Below are 12,185 nucleotides of genomic sequence, written 5' to 3'. Positions count from 1 at the left end.
TAAGAAAAATTAATTTTAAATTATTAGCATGAATTTTACCATTCGTGTTTATATTGTGCAATGACAGTTTTAAATGCAATATAAGAGCATTTAACTCATATGTGGAATCACTGAAACTACACCATTGGTATTTCATAGTTCATACATTCTTACCAGGACAGTGCACAGCTGCACCAAACCAACTGAATTGCTTTTATTTCACTTCTTGATATTCACACATTTTACCAACACTCCCTACTTCCTACTTACTAATGAATAAGGAAGGCTGAAAGGAAAGGGAAGTACGGGGTGTCCTATGTTTCCCCTTCCTTCTATGTCCTCATTTTCAGTGTAAGTGATTGGCTAAAACAGGGAAGTAACATGACTAAGAAAGGATATGTTAAGTTTCCTTGATTGTCCTTGTTTCTTGGAACACCATTACCTTTTTTCTGTGACTTTTTCAAACTTCTAGTTTGAACAGAAAGTATAGCCTCTTTGGGCTGTGCCCCTCCTTACCAAAGATACAACATGCTTCCCTTGTACTCATTTTGAGTCTCGCTGAACGTCCATGCATTGTGGGTTCACCAGGATTCTATGCTCATGGGGCACTGTGAACACTGTATGTGAATGGTGAACACCCATATCGCATGTATCTCTTCTGCTCACACACAAGATCCATTGCCCATTGGACTTCACTTCCAATACATAGGTTCAAAGATAAAATTTAAAATTTCAAGATGACAGTTATTAAGAATTTCAAGATGTGACAGCAGAGCATTAAAACAAGAGAGGAGCCCTTCTGAGCGTGCGGCCCTACATACAAAATAAGCTTGTTACAGAAGCCACGTAGCAGGCATCACAAACGCATATACTAATAAGGTAGCAAGGAACTAATGCACACACATCTCCTGTGTGGCCACATGAGCCACCGTCCCATCAGACTTCATTTACAAAACACAAGTTCAAATATACCGTCATCAAGAAGGTTAAGACTACAGCAGAGCATTGAAACAAGAGAATGATCCTTCTGAAAATCACAGACAAATGGGAGCTCCCAGAGCCCCTGCTCTAAATTACACACGTGGAAACGTTTATAGGTGATGGATATGGTTCATTATCTTGACTACGGTGGTTTCACGGGTGTATACGTATGTTAAATCTTACCAAATGCTTTGCTTTAAATACGTGTAATTCATCATGTCAGTTTTACTTCAGTAAAGCTGTTCTTTTTTTAAGTTATTAGATAAGATACAAGTTGTTATTTTCTCTTCCTGCCCGAATTTCCTCAGACATAGCATTGGGTAGACATAGAGGCTACCATATAGAATTGAGGAAATACAGATATTTCTTTTAATCCTCACCAATTCTGCAAGTAACCGTCTCTGTTCTTTAAATGAGAAAATGAGATGAGGTGACTTGCTGTGATTTATTTCCATTCTGCCCCGACTCCTTAGAAAGCACATCACAGAGCTATAATCATTGGTCCAGTGCGGCACAAGTATGAGGATTAGCAAATGATGACCACAAATAATCCATGTGATATATGTATTATTGTTATTGATATCATTTAACATTGGGGATGAAAACAATTAACTAGACTTGGCATTTTTGGAAAGATATATTGAGAGGTACAGCTGAGGAGCAGGGAGAGATATTCAGGGAGAATATTTAAGGGCCCCTTCTGGGGGACTCCTATCCCATGGGCCATGGGGTGGGAAGAGCCTTTAGCTCTGTGGCTCAGATGGCTCACATCCAAAGACCCCTCTGGAAATTCAGTCTCCTCAGGCTATGAACCCCAGGACCCCTGTGTGGGTAGGGGGCAGGCTTTACTAGACTACTGTGATATTGTGATTTATAATAAGAAATGTATAGATTTGGTCTTCATTCTGTTTCTGGCACACAGTTCTAAACCCTTGGAATGAAGACAGGCTGGAGGTTATCACCAACAACCAATGAGTTAATCAACTGTGCCTGTGTAATGAGGCTGCCATAAAAACCCAGAAGGATGGGGTTCAGAGAGCTTCTGGGCTGGAGAACATGTGGAGGTGCAGGGAGAGTGGGGACCCAGGCGGGGCATAGGAGCGACGCCCCCCCTTCCACATGCCTTGCCCTCCGCATCTCTTCCATCTGGCTGTTCCTAAGTTTTATCCTTTTACAATAAACTTGTGATCTAGTAGGTAAACTGGTTCCCTGAGTTCTGAGTTGCTCTGGCAAATTAATGAAACCTGGGGAGGGGGTCTTGGGAAACTCCGATTGATAGCTGGTCTGTCAGAAGCACAGGTGACAACCTGAACTTGAGACTCGTGTCTGAAGTGGAGGGAGGGCACTCTTGTAGGATCTGACACTAATTCCAGGTAGTGTCAGAATTGAGTTAAATTGTAGAACACACCCAGCTGGTGTCACAGAACTGCTTGATGTGTGGAAAACCCAGTCTGGCGTCAGCAGTGAAGTGGTGCTATAGTGGGGTCCTGAGAGCCGAGGAGCCCTCCAACAGTGGGGTTTTCCTTTACGGTTCTCACCAGCACTGCCACTCCCCACAGGCAGCCTGGCACAGGGACTGTGGTCCCAGATTGCCTCCAGTCACAAGTGCCCAAGAGAAGGGCTCACTATGGGAACTGCCTCCTCTTTCCTCCAAATTCCCCTCCCCCCAGGCTGTGCCCAGGTTACATATCTAGACCCAGGCCAGAGGCTGAGCCCTGGGGCCATGCTTGCCCTCCTACCCCACCTCCACCTGCTGCCCCTTCCCCCGGGCCTGGCCCCACTGTCCTTCCCCAACCCAGCCCTTCACTTTCCAGGGCCCAAGGGATGTGGAGATGCAATTAATCCAAGTGATCCCAGAAGTCAGACAGAAGGCCCAGAGTGGACAGGTGTTTTTGGTTCCCTTTTCTATATGCACTACACACACCCACGTATAGAAACGGAGATCCGTACACCCACACGCATGACACCTGCCTAGGGACATTCACATGCATATGCATAACACAGAGAACAAGCCCACAGCAGACCATAGGCTGTAAACGCAGCTCTCAGATTAAATAACGCACTACAACTTGATATCTGCGTGACCTTAAGCAAACTGTACAACCTCTCTGTGCCTCATATCCCCCTCTGTAACATGCTGGTAATAATACCTGCTCCTGGGGGTCACTGGAGGATTTAATCAATGCACAGGGCTCCTCACATCTGTCTTGTCATGGATACTTTTGGATCTAGCCATGGAGCACTTCTCAGAATGATATTTTCAAATGCTTGAAATAAAATGCATCAGATTTTGAAGGAAAAAAATTTATTAAAATTGTGGTTATCAAAATATTTTTAAAGAACACAATTGTGGCATAGTATTATATATGATTCTTTGTTAACACTTATTATGGGGGGGAGTGATAAATTAGGAGTTTGAGATTAACATATATACACTACTATATATAAAATAGGTTATCAACAAGGACCTACTGTATAGCACAGGGAACTCTTCTCAGTATTCTGTAATAACCTATATAGGAAAAGAATCTAAAAAAGAATGGATATATGTATTTGTATAAATGAATCACTTTGCTGTACACCTGAAGTTAACACAACATTGTAAATCAACTATACTCCAATATAAAATTTTAAAATTTTTTAATTAAAAAAAAACACTTATTGCACGATATAGTGGTGGATGTCATTAGTACTGCAATTTCAAAGTAACGGTGGATGTGAACAACATTCTGAGCTATCTGAAACCACCGATAGGATATGAAAGTAGCCATGGTTTCTAATGGTGACAAAGTTCCAGGCCCTAATACCACTGTGGCTTGTCTCCATGTTCATAACTGAAGAAAGTGCTGAATTTTTTTTTTTTTTTTTTTTTTTGGCTGTGTTGGGTTTTCATTTCTGTGCAAGGGCTTTCTCTAGTTGTGGCGAGCGGGGGCCACTCTTCATCGCGGTGCGCGGGCCTCTCACTGTCGCAGCCTCTCTTGTTGCGGAGCACAGGCTCCAGACGCGCAGGCTCAGTAGTTGTGGCTCACGGGCTTAGTTGCTCCGCGGCATGTGGGATCTTCCCAGACCAGGGCTCGAACCCGTGTCCCCTGCATTGGCAGGCAGATTCTCAACCACTGCGCCACCAGGGAAGCCCGAAAGTGCTGAATTTAATTAAACATGAATGAAGATAAATTCCATCCAAGGACTGTGGTAAGACCCCAGGTTAAGAATCCTTAAACGAATAGATATAAAATGCTTGGAACAGTACCTGACACATAGCAAGTGCATGATAAATATTATTATTACTATTATCTTATTAGTTATATAATTCATTTATGTACAATTAATACTATAACTATATGGTTAAGGTAGTGTTAATATAATATGTAAGTGGGAGAGGAAAACTTCTGGGAGAAGAAAAGTGCCTAAAAATAGCTGTCCGGTTTGAGCAGGAGTGAACTTTTGCTTCAACTTGAGCTCTTTAAAAGGGGGAAGGAATCCTCCCAGACTCACCAGTGTTGACTTAAACTGAGAAAGAGAAAAGCAGCCGTGCCATCCAGGAGCTGGCGTGGATGGTGATCACGTTGCTGCAAACTGGCCTGACACTCACAGGTGACAGCTGATGTCTCATCGAACATAAACAATTTCACAGAACACCAGCGACAGACAAGGTGCTCTGGGGCTGATGACTCAAGACAAAACCAAGACCACTTGTAATCATGTCTCAGGCAGAATGACCAAACATTTTGCTGAGACACCGTCCCCCTACCCCGCCTGACACAGTGACTGCTGCTTCTTCACCACTTACCAGAGTTAGCCTGGCTCTAGCCGACCTTCTCTTTAGAGAAGATTATCAAGATCCCAAGCCTGTAATGACTCCCATTCCTGACAGCATCCAATCGAGAGAAAAACCCCACTTCCCTAAACTCTCCTCAAAATCACTTCACACAAGCCCAAATCCTATGATAAGCCTTCTCTGACACCCTCTTACTGAGACACCTGGGTTCCCCATGGCATGCATTCCCTCCCTGCAGTGGGTGATAAAGCCACCGTGTTTAACCACCACTGGTGTGCTCCTGGTGGTCTTGGGCTGGAGGCATGGACAGAAAATTACTGATTCGTGTCCGCTCACAAAATGAGGTCTCAGGTCCTGAAGCTTATAGTCTTCAAACAACTATAATCTGACACAAAGTTACAAATTAAATACTAACTCACTACAAAACTAATAATAATAACTATTATATAACCATAATGGTTATATTGTATATCTTATATATCTTATAGAAATAGAATATAATTACATAATTATTATTATTATTATTATTACTATTAATCTACCGAGGTACTATTACATGTACTGTCCCTGCCTCGCTCATTCAAGTCCCACAACCTCCCTATGAAGTAAATACTGAGTCCTTTTAGAATTAGGCTTGACTTCATGTAACAGAAAACTCAACAGATTGGCAAAAGAAAGTGGCTTGTGTAGCAGTTAGTTTTTGCTTCATAACAAACTACCCCACAAGCTAGTGGCTTAAACTGACCACTGATGTGCTCATTACCCTGTGGGTGGGCAGTGTGGCCTGGGTTCAGTGGGGATGGCTCGCCTCTGGGTCTGTCATCCATCTGCAGTCAGCTATGGTCGAAGGCCTCCCGCACGCGGCTGCTGCCTGGCTGTAGGCAAGGGTAGTGGAGGTGACTAGGCCACACGGCCTCTTTTCCTCCACAGGCTAGCACTGCTTGCTCACATGGTGGTCTTAGGGTCCTGGATGCAGCAGCCCCAATGCACAAGTCCCTTTCATGCTTTGGCCTCTTCCCATTGGTCAAAGCAAGTCACTTGGCCCAGCCCAGACTCCAGGGATGGAGAGAGGGTCAGGTCTTGATGCCAGAAGCTATAAAGTCACATTGCAAAGCCATGAGCATGGAGGAATGGGAGGAATTTGAGACCATTGCTGTTAAAAATCTACCTCAGTTTGTTTTACTCTCAAGTCGAGAAGTCTGGGGAACCAACAGAACGGGATCCCAAGGTCCAAAGGTGGAACAATTTGAGCAAAAAAAAATAAAGTTTTACTGGATTACACCCCAAAGAATAAAATAAATATCCATGAGCCCATACTGATATAAATAAGTAAATAAACAAACAAATAGAAGAGATAACTCTCCTAAGAATTCCAAATAATTTATGTAGATACTCCACCCTTAAGGAGGGAACCTAACTAACTCCCCACTCCTTGAGTGTGGGCTGTGCAAAGTGACCTTAATCCAAAAAGCACAGCATAGGAAGAGGGGAAAAGGAGTAACTTTACAGAGGGAACCTGACAGTGATCAAAGTTCACCTCCACACTAAGTCATGTTGACAGTATCTACCCTCGACAGAACATGAGGAGGCTGCCACTTCGTGTCTGTGACCTCCCTCCCCAAACACATCACCCAGTCCAACTATAAGAAAATCATCAGACAAATCCCAATTGAGGGACATTTTACAAAATACCTGACCAGTATTCCTCAAAACTGTCAAGGTCATCAAAAACAAGAAAAGTCTGAGAAACTTTGACAGCCAAGAGGAGCCTAAGGGGACATGATGACCAAATGTAATGTGGTGTCCTAGATGGGATCCTGGAATAGAAAAGGGACATCTGGGGAAAACTGAGGAAATCTGAATGAAGAATGGACTTTTTAGTTAATAATAATGTAACAATATTGGTTCATTAATGGTGACAAATGTACCATACTAATATAAGATGTTAATAATAAGGAAAACTGGGTGTGGGGTACATAGGAAGTCTCTGTATTATCTTTGCAATAATCCTGTAAACCTAAAACTGTTCTTTCAAAAAAAAAAAAAGTTTATTTTAAAAAAGAAGTCTGGAAAGATCATTCTGGGCCAGGGCTGGTGCAGCCTCCATGGTGTCACCAATGTCTCAGGTTCCTTCTGGCTTCATGTTGTTTCATCCTTCCATATATGGTTTCATCCTCCAGGTCCTTTTTGATCCAAGATGGCTGCTGGGGCTCCAGCCTTAATGCCCGAGTTCCATGTAGGAAGAGAAAAAAAAGCAAATTGGTTTTCTTCTCAGCTGCATCAGCATCTTCTAAGGATATTTCCAACACACCTCACTTAGCAACTTCCACTCATTAGCTACAGGTAGCTGCAAGACAGACTAGGAATGTAGTGTTTTGGCTGGGTACATTGCTACCAGGAATAAAATCAGGGTTTGGTCAACAAAGAAAAGGAAGAGAAGGGAATTGCATAGGGAACCAGCAGTCTTTCTAGTGCTATTATAGTTCCATTTTAGAGATGAGAAAACTGAGGCTCAGAGAGGTTGAGTGACTTGCCCATAGTCTGAGGACTAGGCAAGGAGGAAGATGGATTTGAACTCAGGAATCGTGTCTCTTAAGCCCTAACCACTAAGTTATACTGTCACAGCATCAATGTAACAATATTAATTTAGTGATATGGACAATGTTGCTTTGCTAAACCTGAATTGTCACTAGCAGTGTGAATGTGGGACACTCAATTGTGCTGCCATTTCTTTTGGGTTCGTCACATACTTCCACCCAACTCTGTGTGCTGCTGACTTTATTCTCCCACCACTTGTCTCTAATTTACCCATGGCAAAACTTCCTTCCCACCCTCTACCTCTGCATCACATGGCCTTCACTTAGCAGGAATTCATTTTACATATCAAGGCCACGCCTGCCTTTTCTCACCACTCTGAGCTGGTTACAGTGGTAAAGCATTGTGGTCAAGATCACAGGCTCCAAAGTCAGCCTGGGTTCCAATCTTGGCTGCACTCCATACTTGCTGTTGACCTTGTTGCAAATTACTTAACCCCTCTGTGCCTCAACTTCCTCCGTGAAATGGGGATAATAATAGTACCTATCTTATAGGGTTGTTGTGAGGGTTAAATGAATACTACATGAAAAGTACAAAACACAGTACCCAGCCCATGGTTGGTTCTCAATAAATGTTATCCTTTGATGCCAGTGTGACCCCAAATCCAAATACAATCTCAGATAGGACTCACCTGTGGTCATGCAGATGATTCATGATATATTCAAGTTACTCTTTTAGGGTTACTGTCAAAATGAAAGCAAGCAACTTAAAAAGTCTTATGGGGAGCTCATTAACCACTACCCCCAGTGCATCCCCAAATACCAGCTTGGGAAACACTGATTTAGAGCAAAAAGCACAGGCTTTTCAGATCTGGCTCAAACTGCCATGAACTTGTGGTGTGACGTTGGACAAGTCTGTCTTGGGGCTCGCTGGGCTCAGTTTGCTCAGCCCCTGAATGTGACATTGATAATATTGCTGGGCCAAATGTGACAACTGGTTGGGAAAGGAATTTGTGATCTGTGAAGTGCTTGGGGTCTGAGGTTCACCTGGGGGAAACAAGCCCTGCCACTAATTAGAGACAAACTTCCTACTCCAGGGACTGTCCCATCCCCAGGTCTGACATTTGGGGGACCCAGGAGCTCTCCAGGGTCTGTCCTAAACTTGCTGTGTGGCTTTAAGTAAAACCCCTCCCTCCTCTTCCTGGTCCTCGGTTTCCCCATCTGCTCATTGAGGTCCCCTGTGGTCCCATCCCACTGGACCACACAGAGAGGCTGAGTGATTTGCCTAAGGTCACACAGCCAGAAAGTTGTGGAGAACCAGACTTCGAGTCCAGTGCTCTCTCCAGGCAGAAGCAACTGACAGCTTCCTGCATGGACCAGAGGGTTACTGTCCCATCCCACAGTCAGCCCTCAACCCGCCACAATGCTCTGTCCCCCCAGTCACCATGTTGGCCAAGGTGAAGTTGGGTGACAAACACCAGAAAGTGACTAACCAAGGGCCTGCAGTGGATTTATGGGAGGGGCTCTGCCTATCTGCCCTCCATTCAAGTTTCAAATTCCTGGGAGAGACTCTGGCCTGCCCAGCCTGCAGTCAGGTGTCTGGAAGCAACTGAGAATTAGCTGTGGTCAGAGGACAGCGTGCATAATTCACACATGGCCAGCGGGGACCTCGTGGTGATGCCCACCCCAGTTTGTGTCTATGACACACATCCCCACCTCCAGGTGTTTGCACAAGCTACTGGTATTCCTCTAAAGAAAAGCAAGAGGTGGTTCTCAGAACTGGGAAGAGAAATAAATGCATATTTTTGTTTCCCAAAACCTGCCTGTGGGGTTGCCGTTTATAAGCACTGTGATACTCAAGGCTTGGTTCAAGATGGGTGCAGAGCCAGAGGGCTGGGGGAAAAGAACTAGTTTTATTTTCCCAGAAATGTTTGTAGGCCCAGCCCACAAACATTTGTCTCCAAGGAAACCAAACTTCCCCCACCCTGGGAGGCTCTGCCCTATTGCCCCTGTGAGTTGGCACCACCTAACTCACATTCTTGGAACGATGATAATGATGACAATAATAAAACTAGCTGACATTTTCTGAGACACTAGCCTAGGTATCTGACCTGCGTCTCTCGGGTAATGATATGTATTATTAATAGCCCATTTTACAAGTTAAAAAACTGGGGCTGAGAGAGCTTAAGTGACTTATCCAAGGTCACACAGCTGATAAGAAGCAGAGCCAGAATTTGAACCCTAAAATGGTCAACTGTTAGAGCTAAAAGGGCCCCCAAAACACGTCTAAGGCATGAGATCAATTAGCAGATGGGGAAACTGAGGCCCATAGGAAGGAAGAGGTTGGGGACGTGCATTTGTGCATTTACGGAGCTCCCACTAACAGTTTCATGTACCTGAGCTCACTGGCCATCTGGAGGAAGGCATTCCTGCTCCCATTTCACAGATCGGACACTGCAGCTCAGCAAAGGGGTTTCCCTTGGCCAGAGTCTTACAGCCAGTGAATGGCAGAGCTGGGATTCTAGCCGCGGTCCCTCTGACCTAAGCCTGTGCTTTGTCCCTCTCCGTGGGGCTCTCAGATTCAGGCCTGGCTCTTATGCCCTTGGGCCCTGCTCTGCTGGGGGCGAGGGTGCTCCTCCCTCCTGGGCACCGGGCCTGGCCTGACAGGGAACCTGCCTGAGTTTGCTGGCCCGGGAGCTGAGGGTATTCAGGGGGTGGCCAGAAGCCAGCTCTCCAGGAGGCCAGTGCCCAGACGGAGGAGGGGTTGGCAGAGGAGCTGGTACCGCAGCCTCCTAGGAGATGAGGGGCTGGTCCTGGCAGGGCCTCCAGCGCTGGGGCAGCTTCTGCCTGACACTTCCTCCCTGCAGGGACCACGGTTTGAGGCCTAGCTACTCTCTGGGCCCCAGTTTCCCCATCTGTAGAAGAGGAGGTTGGACTCAGTGGTTGCCAAGGACCTCTTGAGCTCTGACATTGTAGGATTCTAGGATGCCTGTATTAGTCATCTATTGCTGAGTAAAACATTATCACAAACTTAGTGACTGCAAACAACATCTTACAGTTTCTATGGATCAGAGTCTGGGCATGGCACAGCTGGGTTCTCTGCTCAGGGTCTCACCAGGCTGAATCAAGCTGTCAGCTGGGCTGTGTTCTGTTGCAGAGGCGCAGGGTCTTCCAAGTTCATTCAGGTGATCTGCAGAGTCCAGTTCCTTGGGGTTGCTGGCCTGAGTTACAAATTTCCTTGCTGGCTGTTGGCTGGCAGTAACTCTCAGCTCCTAAAGGCCACCTCGGGGCCAAGCCATCCTTCATGTCCTTATTTCCCTCACCTCCCATATCCAATGCTTCCACTGTGGCTCCACCTTCAGAGTAGACCCACAATCTGACACTCCTCACCCTCCGCCACCTTAACCCCAGTCAGCTCCTGCTATCCCACCAGGACTATCGCACTAGCCTTCTTGCTGGCCTCCCTGCTCCCTGTCCTACAGCCCATTCTCCACTTGGAAATCTGGGAAGGGGGTTGTTAAAATACAAGCCCAATCCTGTCCCACCTCTGCTCAGAACCCTCCCGTGGGTTCTCAAAGTAAAAGCCAATGTCCTCACCATGACCTACAGGGCCAGACACCATCCAGCCCTGTTACGCACTGACCTCACCTCCTAGGCCTCTCCGCCTCACTCACCCTGATCCCAACACATTGGCCTCCACGCTGTTCTTCAGACACACCACCCCCCAGTTCCCTCTGCCTAGAATACTCTTCCCTGCAGACACCCACAAGGCTCCCCTCACCGCCTTCTGGCCTCTGCTGAAATGTCACCTGGTGAAGCCTGCCCCCACCACCCTATTTAAAAGCACAATTCTCACTTTTAATAAAGTTACACGTACACTTCCTACTAGACCCAGCAATTCCACTCCCAGAGTGTATATGAATATCCATAGCAGGTTTATTCGTAATAGCCAAAAAGCGGAAACACCCCAGATGACCGTCAATAGGTTGGATGAATAAACAAAACGTGGACAGCCATACCACGGGATGCTCAGCGATCAGAAGGAACTAACACGCAGCGGCATGGATGAATCGCAAATGCGTTACGCTGAGTGAAAGAAGCCAGATTTCACTTGTATGAACACCAGAAAAGACAAACCCAATCCACAGTGAAGGAAGACTGACCAGCAGCTTTCCAGATGGGAAGTGGGGTGGGAGTTGGGGATTGACTGCAAAGGTGCATGTGGGAACTTTACACGATGGATGGAAATGTCTATAACTTGTCTGGAGTGGTGGATACACACATGTATACAACTGTCAGCTCACCAAACTATATACCTAAAATGGGTCAGTTTTATTGTATATCAATTCTACGTCAGTAAAAATGGAAAAACCCTAGAGCCCCACCTCCTTTCCCTGCTTCTTCTTCCTCCATAGCACTTCCACTCGCTGGTAGGTATTGCCTTTCCCCACACCGGAGGGCACGAGGTTTTATTTGTTTGGTTCTCTGCTGTTTCTGTAGTGACTAGAAGAGTATTCGGCACATAGTAGGTGCTTAAAGAGTATTGGGTAGATGGATGAATTCAGTCCCTGAAGGCTCAGAGCTAGTTAATGGGGGTGGCTGTTTCAGTGTCCACACGCCCACCTGGAGGTTGCGAGACAAACCCCAGACCAGCCAGGCCTGTGGGACTGCGGGAAGTGCCATCATTCCACTGGGGGCTGTGTCATCACTCGAGCATTTGGATGATGCCATTCCCAGGGATGTGTCATGCCCACCACCAGACGGTCCAGCCCGGAACCTGATGCCCATTGGCTGGGGTTTCCTGTGAGTGCCGTGTGTGGGGAAACCAAAATATTACGGTAGAGGGTGGAGCCACAAAACCAAGCCACGCAGAGCCCAGAATGCAGCCGTGGCTGCCCCAGGGGAGATGCGGA

The sequence above is a fragment of the Balaenoptera ricei genome, chromosome 15, assembly GCF_028023285.1.
Source record: "Balaenoptera ricei isolate mBalRic1 chromosome 15, mBalRic1.hap2, whole genome shotgun sequence".
In the NCBI taxonomy this organism is placed as follows: Eukaryota; Metazoa; Chordata; class Mammalia; order Artiodactyla; family Balaenopteridae; genus Balaenoptera; species Balaenoptera ricei.
The sequence above is the reverse complement of the archived record's forward strand: the minus strand, read 5'-3'. Positions refer to the sequence as shown.